The 22529-nt window shown below is 34.0% G+C and overlaps 2 long non-coding RNA genes across 3 annotated transcripts; one reads left to right on the forward strand and one right to left on the reverse strand.

Annotated features, from left to right (window-relative positions):
* The first annotated feature begins 1583 nt into the window (after positions 1-1583).
* LOC121131842 (uncharacterized) lies at positions 1584-4615 on the forward strand. Its single transcript, XR_005869177.2, has 2 exons — positions 1584-3827; positions 3909-4615. It is a non-coding gene; the product is annotated as an uncharacterized lncRNA (long non-coding RNA).
* A 2500-nt stretch (positions 4616-7115) lies between these two features.
* LOC121131843 (uncharacterized) lies at positions 7116-12664 on the reverse strand. Of its 2 annotated transcripts, XR_005869178.2 has the most exons (4): positions 8421-12664; positions 8323-8360; positions 7875-8257; positions 7116-7808 (listed from the first exon to the last, which is right to left on the reverse strand). It is a non-coding gene; the product is annotated as an uncharacterized lncRNA (long non-coding RNA). The 2 variants fall into 2 exon arrangements; XR_011784313.1 differs by having other exon boundaries at positions 7116-8257.
* Between the last annotated feature and the right edge of the window lie 9865 nt (positions 12665-22529).

Here is a 22529-nt window from a genome sequence, read left to right on the forward strand (position 1 = left end):
AATATCCCGGAGCAAAAATAAAATACATACTTGAATAGTAGAGAACTCAATGTTACTCTCATTATTGATGAGGTGTACTCAGCAGAAAGAGATGAGTTTGTGAGAGGCAAGTGCCTTGGTTGTTAGGATAATCAAATGACCAAAACATATCTCACATTCATGTCAAGCCTGCTGGAGGAAAGTATATGAATGTGGTTGCACTCGTCCCAGTGGCAAAAATGAATGCAGAATTCATATATAATCAATACACTCCCATCCTGAAGACTCTTTTAGCAAATCAGGTTCATTGATGTTGCTGTATCGGTTGACAACCAACCAGCTAACACGGATTTCCACACTTAACGCCTTTTTTGTGGTATGCTCCAGACCTCAATACCTCACCCAGACAACAGCACTAGGGAGGGTTATCTCCTCTTCAACATAAAGAGAATTATATTTAGTATGCAGTTTCATATGATTTTTATTTTTGAATTCTTACTTATGGTCTATTTGAAGTATCCCTTATTTTAATAGTTCCTATTAAAAAAAGTTTTTATTATTACTTATTTCACAGTTTAAATCAGATAAATTACGAACTAAAGTTTATATTATTGAATGCACGGTAGGCCACACTCTGAGTTGCACGTTTTGAAGTCGTCATCCATATAGTAGATACATCCTTGAGCAAGGTTATACCATAACGCGTGTGCGACTGATGTTTGACTTCCCCCACGCTTTTAATATTGACGTCATAGTAATATGAGTGGTTGCGTGTTTTGTCAAAATCTGTTTTCATTTCCTAGCAGTCGGTACGATACATTAAATTGTAGCAATAGTGACGTCAAATACTATGAGTGGTTACGTGTTTTGTCAAAATCCACCTGTCTTGCCCACCAATCTAAACAATACATCAGATTGATAATTCTAGCAAGCCCGATTACATGTTGGTCTAACATTGACATTGTATTTCTATTAACCTTGGTGTAGACCACAAAAAAAAAGGAAAAAAAAAGAAGCTATTAAAATTATACAACCGCCCTATGCAGACATAGGAATGTCCTATTTGGAAGTACCAACTATATGAATTATCTTAATTTATATATATTATTTTTAAAAAATGTGTGTAGCGTCAAATGTTTTCTCTTTCTAATTTGCGTCGGTCCAGACCGCGGTCCATATACTTATTCAGTTTAGACCGATGGATAGTCGGTACGCTTTATTCTGTCCAGACCGATCCAACACTAGTAATAGAAGCTGTAATCATTATTATTTCATTTTTGAGGAGGAAACGTAGCAGGATTCATAATCATATAAAAATAAGTAACCTCGGAGTAACATTAACTACTAACTACGTTTTTATTATTTTAATAAGTTTTTAGAAACGTGTAAAGTTGTATCGTGATGAAGTTTGAGATACATCATTGACTATTGATATTAAATCCTGGATCGCTGATAATAGTGGTAAAAATGTATGGAGTTACGAAGATAATACGATATTTTTTGTATGACGTCTTTTTATTATGGAACTACGGTCCTGAAGACTTTCAAAACTAGAACAACACAATAAAAATCGAATTTATGAGAGGAATTTGTTATTGTATACAAGTCAAATAATTAATTATAATTTAGAATAATCGAATTTTAATACTGATATAATCAAGATCCTTATATTCTATAATATTCCCCTAAATGTTGTGAATCATCCAAATTTTGTTAAGTTCATAGAAATTTACTTTGGAAAAGTAATTCCCTCTCGCTTCTCCATCACCAAGTCAATGGAGTCTTCAAAGCAAAAAAGTATTATCCAGGATACATAAATATTCAAAGAACAAGAAGGGAAGATCATATTTCTTGCATTGGACGAAACCAAAGGACTAAAGGGAAAGAACGGTTATATATAATATCGTGTTATTGTTGTGACGTAGTAGCCCTTATTCTTCTGTTTTCACTAGGGGGGGGAGACAGCCTGTCAAAACTACCTGCGTGTATGGAGGAACATGTAGCAGCTTCTAATTTTAAGCTAATCAGAATTGAAAAGAGTTTCCACTCTATGCCTAGAGTTCTTTAGACGAAACTACATACACTCCACAGCGATCCATGACTGCAGTGTTGGTTGGTCCTTTAGACGGTTATTTTTGGGTCGTCCTTATATCATTAATTTAGATGATGTTACGAAAGCCGACAATAAAACGATTACAAGTGTCATTGTAAAAAGTATCAGAAACGTTCTTGGCTTCAATTTTAGAGGCGAAAGATTGAAGGTTTTTATTACCGATGAATTATATATTGAATTAAAGCAGCCGATAAGCCGAAGTGTGTCAAGCTCTGAAGAGAAAAATTGAGACTCATTGTACAAGCCTACACTGGACATGACACTTTTCTAGCCCACCTAAGCAAGTGGAAAGACATAAGCTCAACGTGCAATGTCTGTATGGAAGAACTGTAAAGTTCAATAGATGCCCGCCCTATCTTATGAGAGACATCAAGCAATTAATGAAGAAAACGAAGACTGTCGTATTTTAAAATTTATGAAATGTAAGTAAAATATTATTTTACAAATTTTTAATGTAAACTAGATTTTAGAATCTACCGTAGTAGCACAAATTCCCCGTTGTGTGGTAGTGTTCGTTGCCTTATATTTGTAAAATTTTATTTTATGTATTTATGGGAAGCAGTAATAAATATTTAATAAACTTAACTACTTAACTTTAATTTAGAACTTTTGGGGGTAAACCAGTTATCTTCATAGTAAATCTCTATGTTTGATTTGATTATCATATTCTAGACGTGAACTTCCGTCTGACGGAACTTTTTTTGGTACCTTTATGTCCGACATGCCACTGAAAACCCTTTCTGAATCAAAGTTAACAACAGGAGTGTTTTTATATTTATAAAACTCGGTATCCTGATTAATGGTTTCAGGTGGCCATTCTCTCAATTTGATGTATCCCTATTCTTTTTCTATTCCCTCCTGACATTTATTTTTGGAATGCTCAAGATAAATATATTGGCATAGATTTTCAACGATAGGTACACTTGGGAGTAGTAGCCATCTCAATTTCAAGGATTTAATGGTTACCTGGATTGAATTCAAATTTTGTTGAATAAACATCATTTCTGACAAAAGTGGATCATTCTTCAAATATCTTTTTCTTTTTAGATTGCATATTTACTTTCATCCATAATATTAATATACTCTTTGACTGAATTGATGTGCTTGGCGTAATAGTCAATTGTTTTGTATCACCTGAATTATAAAAAAAAAAATATTCACTTCAGAGATGATAGTGCTTGTATTATAGAAGTAAAATTTATATTCTGTTCAGACTATAAGCATAATAACTGATATGCAACATAATTGGAAAATGTTGTTTAAGGTTTTTGGCTGCTTCAATGCAATACCCTGCTTCATTGGTAATGAAAACCCTCACTATTTTGTCTCTGAAATCGAAGGCAAGAACGTTGTTCAACTTATTGTAGCAACACATGTAATCATTCAACCTTTCAAATTAATGAGATAAAGACGACTAAAAAAATGAACATAATAAGGAACAACCACCACTGGAGTCATGGATCGCCGTCGAGTCAGTAGTTTCTTCTAATTCTATAAATATATCATTATCCTCAAATGTTTAATGGATCTTGGATAACACTTCTTTACTTCAAGACTCCATTTACTTCGTAATGGAGAAGCGAGTGTAAATAACTATTCCACTGCAAATTCTGTGAACGTAACAAAATTTGGAAATTCTCAAAATGGCATGGAATATCGTAGGATACGAGTATCTTAGTTATATAACTAGTAAAATTGGAAATGTCATATTTTGATTATTTATGCGCCTATTCATGTAATTCTAGAAACATGGAAGACTCGTGCTTTTTTTGTTCTTCCACTTTGAGGGTTAAATTTTCCTTCTTCTCTTTTACAGAATTGAAGTAGACAGACTATTATTCTTCTTCTCCTACTGTCTACTTGTTTCCCTCTGTTTATTGTTAATTATCAGTGATGTGTGTGTGTCTTTAAACCTGAGGATCCTTGTTCTCCAGGACCACTGGCTTCTATGTTGTTCTAGAGGACATTACATTATAGAAAATGATTATTATTCGATACCAAAGGGGCTCTGTAGCCGTTTCCTTGGTTGACAGTCGAACTCTCACAGCTCAAACGAGCCACTTCGTTTAATGGACGGAGTCGAACTCTCAAAGAGCAAGTAACGAACTAACGTTAGGAGGAGAATAGGATTTTATCCCATGGGCTTTCTGTAAACGCTTCGTTGGATGGATGGAGTCTAACTATCACAAAACATCAATCCAACAGACGTGAGTCCACCGAAGGAGGCTTAGAGTCGATCCCTGAAAAAATCGGGATCCCATCCCACGACCATTAGTTGCTTCCTTGTTGGAAGGACTTGGTCAGGATTCCACGAATGAAGCATCAAACCTACTTGAGACCCATAGAATGCTGAGATCCCATACCCACGACTATCTGTTGCCACTTCTGGGAAGGACGGGATACTCTTTATACACGCTTTTGTTGGAATGTATATCAATTAACCACGTATAGCTCGTAAATAATGTATAAACATTTTTTGTTGATCTGAGAGAAATTTATTAAATATAAGAAGATAAATTATTATTCTTGAATTTTATTAGTGATTGGAAGATAGCTTAACAATTTTTCTAATTTTATTACAATTTTTTGGGTGTGTGTAACTGATTTTTTCATATTAATGTCACTATTAAGATTTCTACTATAATTTTTGTCATAATATTAAGTAATTGAATCAAACAATGATAAAATAAACTTTGTAATGAATGATTAGAAGAACAATTATAGCATAAATAGTTCTTAAAGTCATTAACAAGTTCACAATAGAGTAGAAAATAATTTTCCTAAATTTTGGCATTGAAAAAATTGAGGCCTTGATTTTTTATTTCTTATTATAATTTTATCCATCAAAATACTTTGGTGATCATATTAAAACAAAAGTATGTTGGAGAATAGAGACCTCCTCTATTTATTTGCTCCAAGAGTTGATGTTTAGAGTCTTCGAGACCAGATTCACTGAAAGTAAGCAAGGGGAAATCTTTTGAAGATACAAGAAAGTCAAAACAATCATTACATTTCAGTCTTGAAGTTTGTGACCGTGTAATATAGCCAGAAATTAAATAAAGAAGAGCTTTGTCACTTCTTTCAAGTTCATAAGCTATCTCGTTTTCCTTGATTTAATCCAAAATTGTTGTTTTGAACTTGTTTATGTACACATCTTGAATTTGAGATCCACTTGAATGAATGTTCTTTATTTCTTGCATTTAAGCCCATCAAATTTAGCAAGTGACAGTATTCTAATTTTTTCTCAGCATCAAGTATTTGTCTTACTAAAACATAATAGTTTGCTCCAGAGAGCTGACGGAATCAGCTGAATCTGGATTCTATAAAATCACTTTATACTTGACCGAGAAGAACGTATTTAAAGTCCCAGTCCATAAATAGATGTTGAGCAAGCATTATGGCTGCACTTGTAGTTTGCTTCAAGGCTGTAAAGATTTCCATTGTAAGTCCCATTTACTGATTATTTGTTTCTTCCTGCCATAGAATCAACCAAGCATTGAACTTCGAAAGATATTCAAAATTATCGTGTCCTTAGCTGAGGGGTTCCTTTGAAGTATCTCTTTTTCGAACTCCCGCAGAAGGCGTCTTACAATTGATATTCCCATACTTACAACGGAGTCAAAGTTTTAGTAACTTTCCATGCAGGATACGTTGAGGAGTAATACTGAAGAGCTGCAACTGTGCTTTCGTGAAAAATGTTGTCGGCCAGTAAAACGTTGTTTTTTTCAATAGGAGTTGGATACACTGCTTTTGACATTAACTTGTGTGCAATTTTGACATTTTTATGCTTTTCCATTTCGTATAAGTCAAATGATGTGTTGAAAATTTGGAGATGAGAGGTCAATATCATCGAAATTAGGGCATCCCAATATTTTTCTCCTTTGGAAACAGATATACAAGTTTTTGAAATTATGAGTACAATCAAAGAGAAGAAAGGGAGGTGAATCTGGAGTTGCTGGATTTGGTATTTGTGGTTTCCAGGATCCATTACAAAAATGCTTGAGGTAACATTTCCTGTAAGGAGTAGCATTGTCCATAGAAACAGCTATTACATTATACCCAATATTCAAAAGCTCTCAGTTTATCTGTATGTGCAAATTGTTTAAAGAAGATTGATCATATGAACAAGTCATAAAGTGTTTCGGAATTGATAACCATAGGATAAAGTGCAACGGTATCCCGATAATCTTCCTCCAAAAAATTCCACTCTTTGTGCAGTAAAAACTTCATCGACCAAAAGCACAACTATTTTCTCATTATCAGACAGTGGCTCTTGTAGATAAGTAGTGTTTAGATGAAGAAGATAGTACAGCATTCATAGTGAAAGTCGATGAGAGTTTTTTACAAGTGGTTTGGTGATGGCAAAGTTATCCCATCAGTGTACATCTGCTTATAAAGTACAAGACTTGTATTGCGCCAAATGAGAGAAGTTGCTAAATAGGTAGGAGAAAAGCGTCTGAGGTTAGGATTGAATTTTAGAAGGACGAGTTGTTCAGAGATGAACATTATTTTCTTTCGTAGCTGAGAGTTGATGTCCAATGACGAACTTTGAAGAAGCATATTCACATCATTAACTGAATTAGAAATTATTTCTTGAATTGATGGAGAGACTATAGATTTCATATAGGCCAGTATATTTTGAAGCTTGTTTAAGGAAGCAATCGTTTTTATCGTTCTATGCTGAATCATTTAAGGATTCATTCTGATATTTTTGTTAAAAATTGAGAATGTAAGATCCATTTCAATGCTCATAGTGAATTTTATTTCAAGGAATACTTTGGATGAACCTTCCAAGCAGTAAAGTTGAATGTAGTCCTCTGTTCTATTTGAAAATATATTTTCTGGAAGTTGTTCAATGACCAATTTGAAACATAAGTCCTCAAAATGGTCTACAATATCTATTTTTAATAACTTTTCTTCTGCTTGGATAAGGCATACATTTTCAGCAGATTGCCTTGCTGATGATGAAGCTTTCGTTGTTGTTTTTCCGTAGATAAATATTTTGAAAGATTAGGAAAATTTTTTTAAATTTCCCATTTCCAAAAATCCAAAAGAAGTCGTAAGAAAAAAAAAAAGGGTATCAAATCTTAAATATCTTCCAAATTGGAAACCTACTGATCATTCTGATTGTGAAAATCATTTTGAATCATAATTCCCTTTCCATAATTGTTCAAGCAAAAGTATATGAATAATGACGCAAATAAAAAGTAGAAACAATACAGTACTTGACTTATTCACGAGAGATCAGGAAAGGATTCTCCAAAATGCTTGAAATAAAAATACCCCTAGTAGACAAAGTATGTAAATTTTGACCAAGATATTTTTTTGGCTAATAATGACATTAGCCTTCGATGCGCTACTTTGCTTAATGCTTGGGAAGATTAAATCTGTTACAGAAGTAATCAACATAGTTGCATATATTGGATCAAGGAGGAATTGAAGAACAATGAAGTGTATTAAGTTATCATCACCCTCTTACATAGACTATTAGAATCCTCAGACTTGGAACCAGCTCAATTATTAAAGCTCGCTTTTATCATGGAGCAGATGACGCTACTCTTCAAGAGCCCGAACGCTAGGAGATACTTACTAGGTCTTCTCTCTGTTGGTTTCCTGCGGCAAAACGTGAGCACAGCCCTCTATAATCAAATATATAGTTGGAATCTTCTTACAATTCCTTTTCCCAAGCATCTCAGAGCTCTGTCAAGTGTATTGACTATTGTTGAGACAGGATTGCCTGTTTCAACTGTTAAATATCTCGGAGCAAAAATAAAATACATACTTGAATAGCAGAGAACTCAATGTTACTCTCATTATTGATGAGGTGTACTCAGCAGAAAGAGATGAGTTTGTGAGAGGCAAGTGCCTTGGTTGTTAGGATAATCAAATGACCAAAACATATCTCACATTCATGTCAAGCCTGCTGGAGGAAAGTATATGAATGTGGTTGCACTCGTCCCAGTGGCAAAAATGAATGCAGAATTCATATATAATCAATACACTCCCATCCTGAAGACTCTTTTATCAAATCAGGTTCATTGATGTTGCTGTATCGGTTGACAACCACCCAGCTGAGACGGATTTCCACACTTAACGCCTTTTTTGGGGTATGCTCCAGACCTCAATACCTCACCCAGACAACAGCACTAGGGAGGGTTATCTCCTCTTCAACATAAAGATAATTATATTTAGTATGCAGTTTCATATGATTTTTATTTTTGAATTCTTACTTATTGTCTATTTGAAGTATCCCTTATTTTAATAGTTCCTATTAAAAAAAGTTTTTATTATTACTTATTTCACAGTTTAAATCAGATAAATTACGAACTAAAGTTTATATTATTGAATGCACGGTAGGCCACACTCTGAGTTGCACGTTTTGGATTCGTCATCCATATAGTAGATACATCCTTGAGCAAAGTTATACCTATAGTTGATAATATTGTAGAGAAAAATGCGTGCGAGGAGACAGGTGGGAGAAAGACACATGGTATCATTGTTTAAAATACTGATGTGATTATCACTGATAATCACATCTATTTGAAACAATTGTAATTTAATATCTTATTGCATTTTGTTCTATATATTTATGTAGACATGTTTAGCACTCACTTACTATATTGACTATTCCATGCCCCTTAGCTCCCTCTCCTTGGAGCTACGGTAAAAATAATAATTAATTATTTACTAAACTTACGACTTGACATTATAAAAGCAAAATTAACAACTAATTCTTTCGCTAAGTTAGTCATTAATTACAAGGTAAAAACATCCCAAATATAGAGTATAGTACTAGAATTGTATAGGGGTGGTCAGTTTCCGGTAAATTTCCGAAAATTTACATGAAAAATTTGCTTCCAGAATTTTCAAATGAGTAAGTTATGTGATTTTAAAATGCTCCGTATATATATTCAAAGGGCCATACTATAGATTTTTTACTTCATACTCATTATTCATTATTTATTAGATCAAGGAATACTAAAACAATTTTTAGTTTGAGTTCGCTGAAGATTCCTTCCCCTTCGATTTTCCTTTTTTCTATCACAAATATATCTTAATAGCCATATTATAGAAAAATATTAATTTTCTTACTACAGTTACTTTAATTATCATTTTAATTAAAGCCAAGTAAGCTCATTTGAGCAAACTTTTGGTGGGTTGTGGAGTTTAGTTACTGAAAGAGTATACTTTAATACTTTTTTACATCTCTTATCACGATAATGATTAAATTTTAAACTAAACAATGAAATAAGAAATGTTTTAAGCAGAGCGTTATTAGCTTTTCATCTTTCAACACTTAGCCCAAAGATTCGGTAAATATACGGGCTAGTATATTTTGAAGCTTGTTTAAGGAAGCAATCGTTTTTTTATCGTTCTATGCTGAATCATTTTAGGATTCATTCTGATATTTTTGTTAAAAATTGAGAATGTAAGATCCATTTCAATGCTCATAGTGAATTTTATTTCAAGGAATACTTTGGATGAATCTTCCAAGCAGTAAAGTTGAATGTAGTCCTCTGTTCTATTAGAAAATATATTTTCTGGAAGTTGTTCAATGACCAATTTGAAACATAAGTCCTCAAAATGGTCTACAAGATCCATTTTTAATAACTTTTCTTCTGCTTGGATAAGGCATAAATTTTCAGCAGATTGCCTTTGCTGATGATGAAGCTTTCGTTGTTGTTTTTCCGTAGATAAATATTTTGAAAGATTAGGAAAAATTCTTGGAGGAGCAGACGGTTTTAAATAACGGCTCTGGTGTTTAGGATCATTAGACGACAACTACTTCTTTCGACTCTTCCGACGATCATCTTGACTCTCTGTAACAAAATCCTTATCTTGAAAATGGAGGGAACAAACTCTTGAATACTTAGAAGGTACATAAGCTCCGTCAGTTTTCCTAGGTATGGCTCTAAGCCAGGCACTTTTTAAGAAATATCTTTCTGCGACGGAGTGAAGAGAAACGGTAAGATCCTTAGGTTTTTTTATACCCATTCCGACAACTGGGTATACAACAACAAGCTGGCATGATTTTAAAAAACACCTATAACATGGCCTCAAATTTAGTATCATGATCTTCATAGTAATAACAATATTATCATATATTGATTAATAATACGATCCTTATTATAATGAGAAAAGCTGATGTCAAAGAATATTTGAAGAGCCCATTTGATCAAATTAATTAATTTTTTACTCACAAAACTTCTCAAAATTAACTATTAGTTCTCCGATGACATTCAATATTTCTCTTTATAAGATGATGATGAAGGTAATGAGTAATGACTAAGGATGAACAATAACAAAGTTAGATTAACATCAGAGAGAAGATTTACCTAGTTCAATCAAAGTATAAATATTAGCACTCAAGGTGGAAGGAAAAGAAAACCACGGGAAAAGAGTGTGAGTCTTCCATGTCCCTAGAATTCCATGGACTATTATACAGTTCAAAATTCCTCTCCTGAATTCGGTTTTTAATGTACTTTTCTACTTTTAAGTTATTCAAAACTTTGATCCAATGATCACAAGAACACCATGTCAAAAACCTAGAAAAAAATCTTCTGAACTTGATATATTTTTATATAAATTATCATCGATTAAAGAATACATAGCAATTTACATACCCTTTAAAAGATATTGTAAAAATATTAATGAATTTTGAAATAAAGTAATATTTTTTTTTTTTACATGCATTTTTATTTTATATAAATTATACTTTCTTCAATAGAAAAATGAATATTGGAGTTTTAGGTACAAAGAAAAGTGCCTTTGAATAAACACAATTAGAATTTTTTTTTTGGAAATATATGTAATACGCGCGTTATATGGAATTTTTTTAATTTTAGTTTAACATTCATTTAAGAAAATTATAAACTATCAAATTAACATAAGATATATTTTTTACTAATACAGAAAATAATTTCATTTATGTTTTTATCAATCTATGGTGAATATAAATTTAAATAACGTGTTTAGAATTTGGTTGGTGTCGCCGATGATAATGGAAGTTTTTTTTTTCTCTTGGCCAACAAGGCTTATCTATAATTCAATTCAATAGTAGTATAAAAACAAAAATGATTGAAATCAATAATCCATATACCTAAACATACACACGTCTACTAAAACAAAAAGACACTAAAATTTAATCAAGTACATAGAATATAACAAAAATTAACGTATCACGCAAATATAAAGACAAAACCTTGAAAACAACGACAACACTGACCTGCAGAGTTTGTTTATAAAAGGACTATCCGTTTTAAAACACGAAGCTGAAGTTTCACAACGGATAAAACACCGGAGATATCATTCTCCGAGGAAGCACGTTTCGCTTACAAGATATGCTGAACCTTTGTAATAGTTCCATTAATAATCTTTTCCTTTTTTCCAGAATAAAAGGTTAAAAAATCATCCTTCTTTATGTTATGTAAAACAAAATGTTCCTCTAAAAGTTTGCCGATGGCGTTATATATTATATGTTACAAATCGAAAATAATCGCTCGTTTCGTCCCAGTCCGAAAAAACCCACATATTATTTTATCTCCGTAAAAAAACAACTTTGCCCTTACTTCTAGAGTACCAGATAGTATTTATCCATTTTATTTGATGATGATAGTAATTAACTTTTTATAACGCTCATGCTTTTCCTTAGAGGGTGATTTATTGACCTTCTCTCCAGATATTGAACAAAAGGCTCCCTTGTTTGAGTTTGACTGGATTTTGTAAGATTCGACGTACTAAAAAAAAACAATCGAAGACGTATTGGCAATACAGGTCTTGGAACTGGGACATAACCCCAAAAGCTCACTTGTATTGTTCAAAGGCCATTTTATTTATTAGCTCACCTGAATTTGCTGTTTTGCCTGCATACTCGACTCCACTTGTTCATACCTTCATATCATTGAGAGAACCTCTGGTAGGAAATTCCCACCTAAGAGACTTCTGAAAGAAGCAGAATAAATATATTATAAATAAAATAGATATTGGCTGAGTATTTTAGTTTTCTCGGGGTTTATTTGTAGTCCAGAAATTATGGGAAAAACATTTAGCAGACGTAAATTTCTCTTAAAATATTTGATTGTGTATAGAGTTTATCCTTGGCAAAGTTCAGGTGATAATATATTCGGCAAAAGTAAAGGATCAATCCGTACCAGTAGGGATTGGAAAATTAGTCAAAGATTATTAGTGGACTCTTTACCAAACGATGGATCCAATGTTATTAAACAATAGGGCTCTAAAACCAGTTCATCTAGGAAAGAAGGAGGGAAGATATTTGATTTTACATATATTAATAATCTCTTTTGTGTGTATTTTTTTATCGTTATTATATTTTTACATTATTCTCCTCGTCTCTTTATGAGCGCGTGGGAGAAACCTACAGAACGTTGTATTTTTATTTCATGAGCTATTTTATTTTTTCACTATTTATTTATTGCATTTATGTAGCTAAAGAGGTTTTTGGGCACTAATTTTAAACTATAATGTATATTTATATTTGTTTATTAAATGTAATTACCCAATTGATTATGATGTATTCTTATACATTATATAATGTGAAATAAAGACATTAAAAAAAATATATTGTTTGTAGTGAATCCTCCGAAAAAATCATGGTTAAGTCATCTGAATAAAAAAAACCCTTTTTTTATGAAACAAAAGGGTAAAAAAACAAATTATGCCACCATCCATATGAATTTTCTGGATTAAAGGGTCGATGTACATTATAAAAATCAGAGCAGGGGAAGTTTCGAGCCTGAACTATGATTTGTGATTTGGTTAGAAGAGTTCCAGCCCTCTATGTTTATTTAATTATATAATAATCACATATATAAATATACTATTTGGAATAGGTTTGTATTCTTATGAACACTATTTTTTAATCAATATAGCCACCCTCAGCTGCGATGCAGCGATTAAGGTGAGGTTGTAAGGCGGCACAGGTGATCCAAAGGTAATTGGCGGATATTGAGGCCCAGGCCATGTCCAGGGCGTCCATGAGGGAGTTCACGTTGGGATTTGGCGAATTTTACAGGTCTTAAGTGCAATATGCGCCTAGATTCCTAGATTAGTTGCTAACATGGCCAGGAAGATGAACAGGTCCCCATCAGAGGTGTTCAGGGCACTAAAACAGGAAGAAGGAAATACTCTACGGTGTATTCCCAGCCTTTGTTGACAAAACAGGAGAGAAATGTCCATGTGGAGCATTCAAAAAAGATCCTGAACCACCTCAAAGAAACCAGTGAACTAATTGTGATCTTTTCTGATGAGAAAACTTTTAGTGTTGACTCTGTCTTCAACAGGCAGAATCATGGAGTAGTGCCATTTGGGGATGTAGAAGAGGAGCACCAATAGGTCTCCACAACTAAATGCCTTTTTCAGTAAAGATGTTAGGCCTAGTTACATCCAACAGCAAGGCCATGAATCCCAGGATTAGGATACAGGCTGGAGGCTGATGAGTACGTCAAATTCATGGCACCAAAGGTCTCCTATGGATCAAATCCATCGTTTGCAATTCTCTGTGGATTTTTTCAACGAGTTGGAACCCTGCCCACACTGAAAAGAAATCCTAAGAGTGGCTCAATGGTAGCATTCACTTCTTGTTGCCGCAGTGGTCAGACCTCAATCTCCTAGACTATTCCATCTAGTCTGTATGTAATATCAGTAAGAGACACCACAACAGCACTTGCACCCTGAAGACCTCCGTTAGCAGTGCCTAGGCCTCCATAAGTGCCGAGTACACCCAGAAGGATTTGCAGCAGGTCCCGCCACTGTCTGGATTTAATATTATTTTTAAAAATATTGTCATTGTGATTTCCCACTCCCTTCTTGACCCCCTTCTTTGTATTCTTAGGATGTATATAAACAAAGACCCCAACAATGCCGGGTAACCCTTTGCTTGCTAGTATATATATACATCTACTATAATATAATATTATAGTGGTTGTTTGTATGATTGTATGTTAGTCCAAAGATTAGCAAGTTTTTCTTTGTATTCTTAGGATGTATATGAAAAAATTATTTGTAATAAAATATATAAGACGGGTACATAATACAATTTGTGTGTGTATTTTATGGGTGCCCACACCGTTGGGCCTTGGGCAATGAAACTTTGCATGTGTACTTCTTTTGTACCTGTGCAGGCTAGAACGGGGATGCCGATGTTTTAGGGGGTCATATAAGGGAGCGAATTCTATACCCTAAACACAAAAATTGTTTTTTGTAGCTCAAGGATACTAGATGGGGGGTTTGGCTAAAATTTGGCCAACAAAGTTTTCTAAATTTATTCAAAATCAAAAAAGGTATAGGCAAAATAATAAAGCAGTGAAAATTGCACTTTCGTTTTATTTCAGTTGCAAAAAAAGTACACGAACACGATGGAATATTGGATTTGTAGACAAAACAAAGTTTGTAGAAATTGACACATAAAAATTTATATTTAGTTTGAATAAATTTCCTTTCCTGAATAATTTTTCTTTTATTTTCATCATACGTCACTTTTCAATTTCTAAGAAGTTGTGAATTATCATCGAGCTCATTCTGAGTTTATACTTCCATGTGTGCTTCGAAATTATAGTATCTTCAAACATATTAACTGGTACATCACATCAAATACAATTAATTCAGAACATGAAAAAAAAAAAAATGTTCTTTCAAAAAAAAGTAAAAAGTAAACCCATGAAATTTGTTAAGAAAGGCGTGTTGCAAGCTCAATCAGACCATGTCCTACAATTTTTACTATCAAGCTCTAAGCAAGAAGATAGACAATTTGGGATATCAAATATAAGAGATGGAAGTGATTTGAGAGATATCAGTATAAGGCCAAACTATTCACCTAACCTCGTTAGTTGTTACTTTAAATCTTAATATCCCGGATTGGAACAACGCCACAGAGCCTTTTATCACGGTAGTCATTCCTCAAAGTCAAATGATTAATTTTTTCTCTTTAAAGCTTAGACTTCTCAAAATACTTAGCTACTCACAAAGTTGTGAACGTGCAGTAAAGGAATTAACCAATGCTTCAGATCAAGTTTGTGGGAAAGAGAGGTGGCTATATCAGAGGAAAATTAAAATTCCGTTTGATTTTCCCTATTTATTCATTCATACTTTCTTTTTGAAAGGTTATTAAAAAAAAAGGAGGAATTAAATATTCATGATAAATGAAAAATATCAAACTTACAGAGATTTAAGAAGTAAAAATGAAGAAAAACGTCAGAATATTGTTGAAAAATATATCTTTCATCTATAATACTTAAAAAAATAAAAATCCTTTAATCATTTAAATCGATAATTTTAAAGAAAAAACTTCTAAATTTTATTACAGATTTTAAAATCAAACACCTCTATGAAGGACCATTTTTTTAATTTTATGTTTGATGCTTATTTCTTGTTTTGAGGAGTAAAATAACAATTTTCTGGTGATACTAAATTGCAAACTTTTGTCATTACAGTACACCTTAATATCTATGTTCCCTAATTGTCTTCACTCACAATTACTTACTTTATATAATTACTGAAAAAAAATATATGTTTTTTTAAGTTCCTTCCATCCACAAAATCATCATCATTGTTTCATTGGTTTTATATTCATATTGATATTGCCATGTTCTATTTTCTTCATCTTCATCAAAATGAAGATCTTAGACTCTATCTAATTCAATATTAAGATCACTGCTATTATGTAAAACATGATTTCTTCTGAGAGCACGATAAACCCACATCAATCTGTAGATGTAGTCATTTTTTTCAAACCATGATGCAAACATTTTTAAACTGATGATAATTAACTATTTTATTCGGATTCAAAAAGTTATGCGTCCACAAAAGGAATAAATCTGCTTTTCTGAGCTAATTAAGAATTGTGATGTATATAATGAAAATTTAGAAAATCTACAGGGTAAGGTAGCAAAACGTGGACTCGAGAGATAGATTTAGAAATACATCAATAATTTTATATTTTCTGTTTAAACAAAAAAAAAAATATTAACAAAACATGTAGACAAGGTTTTTGCAAAACTTTTTTCACTCAATATAGTTACCTTCATTATCAATCACAACCCTTACACTTCACCTGTAGGCCATGTAGGAGTTTAGGACAAAATTCTCTGACAAATTGTCCCATGTAGCCACTATGAATGACTTCAGTGTGTCCACATTTGGGTATGAGGTCCTGTTGGTTTACCTTCCAAAGTGCCCCGTATAGAAAAGTCAAGTGGATTCAAATCTGGTGAGGAAGGGGCCATATCTCTTTGGACAAGAATCGAGCCCTATTATTTGCAGATAACTTTTTCCACTTTGCAAACGTGTGAGAGTAGGCATCGTCCCGAGTCCACGCGTAGTTACCCTACGGTTAGTTGGTCTTCAGCCATGGCAAGATGGTCTAAATCAGCACATTGTACCGGGCTATGCAAAATTATTTACCCATGATGTAAATATACTTTTTAAGAGGTTTGGTGGCAACCAATCTGATTGCTTCGTATTGTTACTGTTAAAATAAACAAAAATTCTTCCTGTGAGAGCGTAACAACTTCCACACGTGAGACCATGTCCAATCAGGAAACAAAGAGGATCAAAATTGCAGCCCTCCTCTGAGTGGGAGTGCCTCATAACAACATTAAGGAACAGGTTGGGGCCTCGTTGAAGACAATTTACAACGTTTCCAAGCCCTTGGAGGCTGGGGGTGATCTCAAGCATTCCCCTGGGGCTGGCAGGAAGCCCACTGTCTCAACAAGGCAAGTAAAGGCAGTGTTCAAGAGGACTCCCAACAGGTCCATTGTGGACATGGCCAGAAAGATGGGACCATCGAGATCAACTGTTTCAAGGGCATTGAAAAGGGATGGAGGAAAGTCCCTGAGGCGTACTGAACGCCCTCTGCTAACTGAACGTCAGCGAGAAGTCAGACTTGAGCGTGCCAGAAAATCTTGAATGATATCAAGAGCTCATCTGGACACATCATCATTTTTTCAGACGAGAAAACTTTTACAGTCGATCCTGTTTTCAACAAGCAAAATGACCGTGTTGTGAGCTTTGGAGATGTGCAAGATAAGCACCGCTATGTGGCAACAACAAAGCACCCTACTTCGGTGATGATGTTGGGTCTCGTGGCCTCCAACGGGAAGGCCATGAAGCCAAGGTCCTTCCGTGGATCAAATCCATAGTCGGCAACTCTCCTTGGGGTTTTCAACAAGATGGAGCACCCACCCACGCTTCCAAGAAAGCTCAGGAGTGGCTCAAGGACAACATGAACTTTTGGCCAAGGACTACTGGCCCCCTTAGAGCCCAGATATGAACCCACTAGACTTCTCTATCTAGGCGGACGTGGAGACCAAGGCCTGCAAAAAACGACACGAGAACATAAATGCCATAAAGGCTGCTGTCAACAAGGCCTGGCCCTCCATGGACGCCGATTACATCCAGCAAGTCCGTGGCAGCTTCAGACGTCGCCTGACCAGTGTCATTGAGTCAAATGGTGGCTACATTGATTAAATTTGATCACAAACTATTTTATTATTCTAAAAATGTATGAATAATTGTTTCTCAAGTCATTCGAAATGTCATTATTGTCCGCGATATGTTCTGAACAAAAATAATTCTGCACGGCCCGGTAGTAGGCCTCCTTATTGATTTTCTGTCCACCCTTGAAAAAGAATGGAGGCATCACCTTCTTTCCATCTGAGGGCATAACGGGTTGGACCATTATTTGGGCCAGATATTTGGTGGGGTAAACCCTTGAACCTCTTATTTTGTTTCTCCAAGCCAGAAGTTGTTCCTGCGGTTGTGGAATTGATCAACATTGAAAATGTTCTTGTCCAAGAAAATTTTCACAATTAACCAATTTGCCTTAACCCCTGTGAGGATTTTCTTGCACCTCTCGAGCATTTTGGCTTTCATGCCTCTGTCAGGAAGTCGCGTTGGGTACTTATGAAAGAAAATAATCCCAAGTTGTGCTTTATAGACCTCCTGATGGTCCCAGGAGCCACAGAGAAGTCGTTGGCGAGGCGATTTATTTACTTAGTGGGATCCTTCTGTATATTCTTTTCCAACCTTAACAAGAAATTCGTATCCCTCTTTAAATTATCCCCTCCACTTCCTGACATCCTGGAGAGGTCCTTTTTATTTCCCCCCCCCCTTTGAACAACTTAAAAACTAGGCTCATAAACACTTCACAATGTCTGTAATCTTCATCAGATCAACTCCAGCATCTAGGAGATCTGAGACTCGCTGCTTTTTGCTTGCTCATAGTGATGAAATAACTAAATGATTAGCATAGTTTACTGACTTAAAAAGGACGGTGGTAACAGAATATAAAAAACTAATTACTAAACCTTTTCTTAGTAATGAGAAAATAAACATTAATTAACAGTCCATGTTTTGCTGCCCTACCCTGTAATGAAAATTATTATTACTTATTAAAGAAGGTGGGAATGAGTACATTTGGCAAGTCAAAATTAACTTCTCTTAATTTGTACAATTTGCTTATACAAATTAATTATTCTAAAAATATTGTTTTAGGTGAAACAAAAGAATGTGTTTTTGTGTGAATGCAAGCCCAAATCGAAAAATATTCCGCGTGAGCATGAAAACTTAGCGGACATTTAAATACATAGCCAAACGTTATATAAGGACATATACCTTGTAAACATTCTAAGTAAAAGATAACTTTTTCCAATAGACCATGCCTGAGGTAGTGGACCCATCATTAAGGAGTTTGGTGGCACCAAAATTTAGAACTATGTGCCTAAAACAAAGTATTTGCTATGAAAGCTTAGCAACTTTAGCGCTAAATCCAACAGGAAGTGTGTCCTAGAGCAGTATATGCAATGTGCCAGGCACAAAAAGAATGCAGATTTAAACATCAAGGGAGACAAAGCTAGACAGAAGTTGCTCAACGTCATTCCCCTCCTACAATAACAGCGATGGTGTCTTTAATACTGACCTAGTGAATGCCTTGGTCCCTTCTAATATCCCCCCTTGTCAGGATCAACAACAGGGAGTACAAAAACTTCTTGGAGAAGTACTCTAAGAAGACGATACTTATCCACACCACCATGACCAGTAAAATGAAGAAAACAAGCAAAATCAAGGAGAAAGTTAATGATAAATAACTGTTTATCTCTTTTGATAAAACCCTGAACAGCCTGGGTAGGGCCATGTGGGCAGTGCTGGCAGGTCCTTTGGAAAGTGCATACTAGCAGAGGACATACTTGATCAGCGTGGCAAGTTGTTAGGGACCACTAACAACGGTACTGTGAAGCAGTGAATCAACTCTTCTTTGATTGAGATCCTTGGAACCGACTTAAACTACGATAAGATTCTCCTACTTCTCACGGAATGTACTTCCTTCTTTGTCAAGGATGACAAAGGTCTGAAAGAGATGTACCCTAACCCCATCCACTGCCTTTGTCTCACCCACGGCCTTAACTGTATTGCCGAATTAGTTAGGTACAGTTTTCGAAATGTTGAAGAACTACTAGCCGAAGTGAAAAAGATTTTCATTAAGTGTGCCCCCCGCAAGTTAGAGTTTCCTAACTTCTTTCAATGTTCCCCCCTCCAGAGCCAGTTCTTACAAGGTAAGGAACATGGCAGGAGAAAAAGATACATCAAATAACGTTAATTATCTCCTTCAAATCTAAAATTTTTGAAATCCTTTAACATGCATATTAATGTATGTAATTCCTGAGTAGTGCACATTCTTTATATTCAAAACCTGATTGGAGATTGGTGTGTGCCAATAAAACACGTAGCAGAAACATGAGTAATTGTAGTGGAGTTATTATTGTAAGTTGTTGTTGGACTCAGCGTAGAATTGGGGATCGACATCGGAGTAATTACAGCAAATGTCCTTGTTTTATTTCCTTTTCTCCTTCCTCCCTTGTCTCAGATGATTGTAGCTGATCTAATCAAACGTCATGAGCATTATTCAAAATGTCAATGGAGTCCAAAAGTAAATTAGTGTTATCAAAGAAAAGGAATCACTTGATGGAATATCTTGCCTTAGACAGAACAACAATAGGCAGATACACACATAACTTATTTTTCCATGGACTCGGAGCATGAGGACTTGTACTCAGAACCAGAAAAATATTGTCCCGAGTTCACATACTACACCATGATGACTCAGACTTGACCAGAATACTGAGAAGGGGGACTCAAATACAGCTCTGAATATTTGATCTAATGGATCCAGGCTCATTCATCAGTACGCATTAAATTTTTATGTTTTTTCCGCCTTAGAAGAGACTAAAGGTAGATCCGGACATTACTTATTTTCCTATATACCCGGAGCATGAGGACTCGAGCTTTGCCGGAATATTGAAAAAGTGTACTCAAATACAGCTCCGAATATTGGATCCATTGGATCATTACTCTTTTCTTTATTTGTATTTAGTATTTACTACATGACCGATACAGTTTTGACTGTATTTAGAATGAATATTTATCTATGGAATATGTAGAGAATTTAAATGAATATGTATGATAATTAATGAAAATTACGAATGTAAGTAGATAAGTGTATAATATTAAAAGTATATCTTGATATTTGGTTTTTATATTGATTGTTCTATGTAGGTTTTATTGATGATAACCTTGACAAAAATTGTAGAGACCTCATTCATCAGAACATATTTAAGCTGCACGTAAAAGTTTCACTGTAAAAAAAAAGAAGAAAAAAAATAAATTCTGATATGCCATGAATGGAGAACGTTATTGCTGTTGATTGATTTATTTTGTATCTCTGTTTTCCTCCATACCACTAAGACTGAATTGAAGTGCTCGGCGTGTTAATCAATCGTTTTCGATAACCAGAAATAAGAATTTTTTTTTTTTTACATTACTTGACATTTTCGAAGTAATTCGGAGAGAGAATTGCTATTCTGTTCAGACCATGAGCAAGTTCAATATCATCTGGTTATTTTGCTTCAGACTTTTGATTTACTTTTTACAATAAGCTGTGTCATGGAAAATGAAAACCTTGAGTCTCTTGCCACAGAAATCTGAGACAAAAATAATTTGACTTCAATTGTTCTATTGCCAGTCTTCTTAAGATCTTTCTATTTGATTAAATAAGGGGAACCTAATAATGACCATACAGAGGAACAATCAACACTGCAGTCAGTGATCCTAGTTTGCTCCAAGACAAGAAGATGATCATTTCCTACAAGTTCTTTCATAATCTTTGATGACACTACTTTACTTAGGGACTCCAATTACTTTGTGAAGGTGTAGCGAGAAGCATTGCCAGTATAAAATGTCATATATTTTACAAGATTTGGATGCCTATCAATATGGAGTGAGACATTGGAATATCTTGTTCATATCTGACATAAAATTAGAAGCATCAGGAATAAATTCAATTATATTATTTGAATAAAGCTTCAAATTATCATCGTCAATACAGTTTTTCTTATGCTGTTGAAAAATCAAATTTTATAAAGGCTTGCTTCCCAGAACACAAAGGCCACTTGACAAAACTTTCGAAGCCTTGTCATAATAAATCTATACTTTTTCTCCTTCTTTAACAGCGATAAAGGAATTAAAATTATATATTAGAATTATACAGCGAAAATTCATGTTTTTAATGATAAAGAATAAAATATAATTGTAATATTTATTTTTTCTTGTTACATGTATAATATTATATCTAAAACATGTTAGAAATCTTCCTAAAAATAGTATGTAATATTAAAATAGTAGGTTTGATGCATCTCAGAATAAATACACTTAAAAAAAATAAACTACCTATAGTATACGCGTTATATTTTATAGATATGTAACTGTGTAAAAATTTTTACCTCACATTAAGGAAGATATCCTATAAAAATAACAACAGTTTTTATTTTTAAATTTGACATCATTTTTATTTAATTTTTAACCAAATTTCGGTAATATCCATCACAATTATACATTCAATCTACTTTGAAAACTTCTATTATAGATCATGTAATTCGGATCTCAGAGGACACAAAGAATATGTTGCATAGTTAATTATATAGTAATATTCAAGTTTAGAGCATTTTCACGTAACCTCAGCCGCCAAAATCTGGTTCTAAACAACCAAGTTTTTGTACAATAAAAACATTTTTTTATCAATATTAAGAAAAATAGTAACCTATTGTATGTTGAAATAGGATTAACAAATAAAAGGACCTAAACGTTACTCTATATCAAAATCTATCCCTTTTATGTCTAGTTATATTATACATATATCTGAACCAAATATCTATCAAAAATATGTTATCACATTGTTATATAATTTTATTTCCATATTTCAGGTAAAAATTAAATATTTTTATGGAAGGATAATTATCTTACTATTCTCGTCCTTAATGAAATATAAGATTGACGTTTCCTTCAATTACCTATGATGGAATTTATGACATCAGTAAAAACTCTCAATACTCCATGACCCTTGTAGAGCAAAAGTTATCGTGTAGCCCAT

Source organism: Lepeophtheirus salmonis, chromosome 1 (genome assembly GCF_016086655.4).
Source record: "Lepeophtheirus salmonis chromosome 1, UVic_Lsal_1.4, whole genome shotgun sequence".
NCBI classification, from domain to species: Eukaryota; Metazoa; Arthropoda; class Copepoda; order Siphonostomatoida; family Caligidae; genus Lepeophtheirus; species Lepeophtheirus salmonis.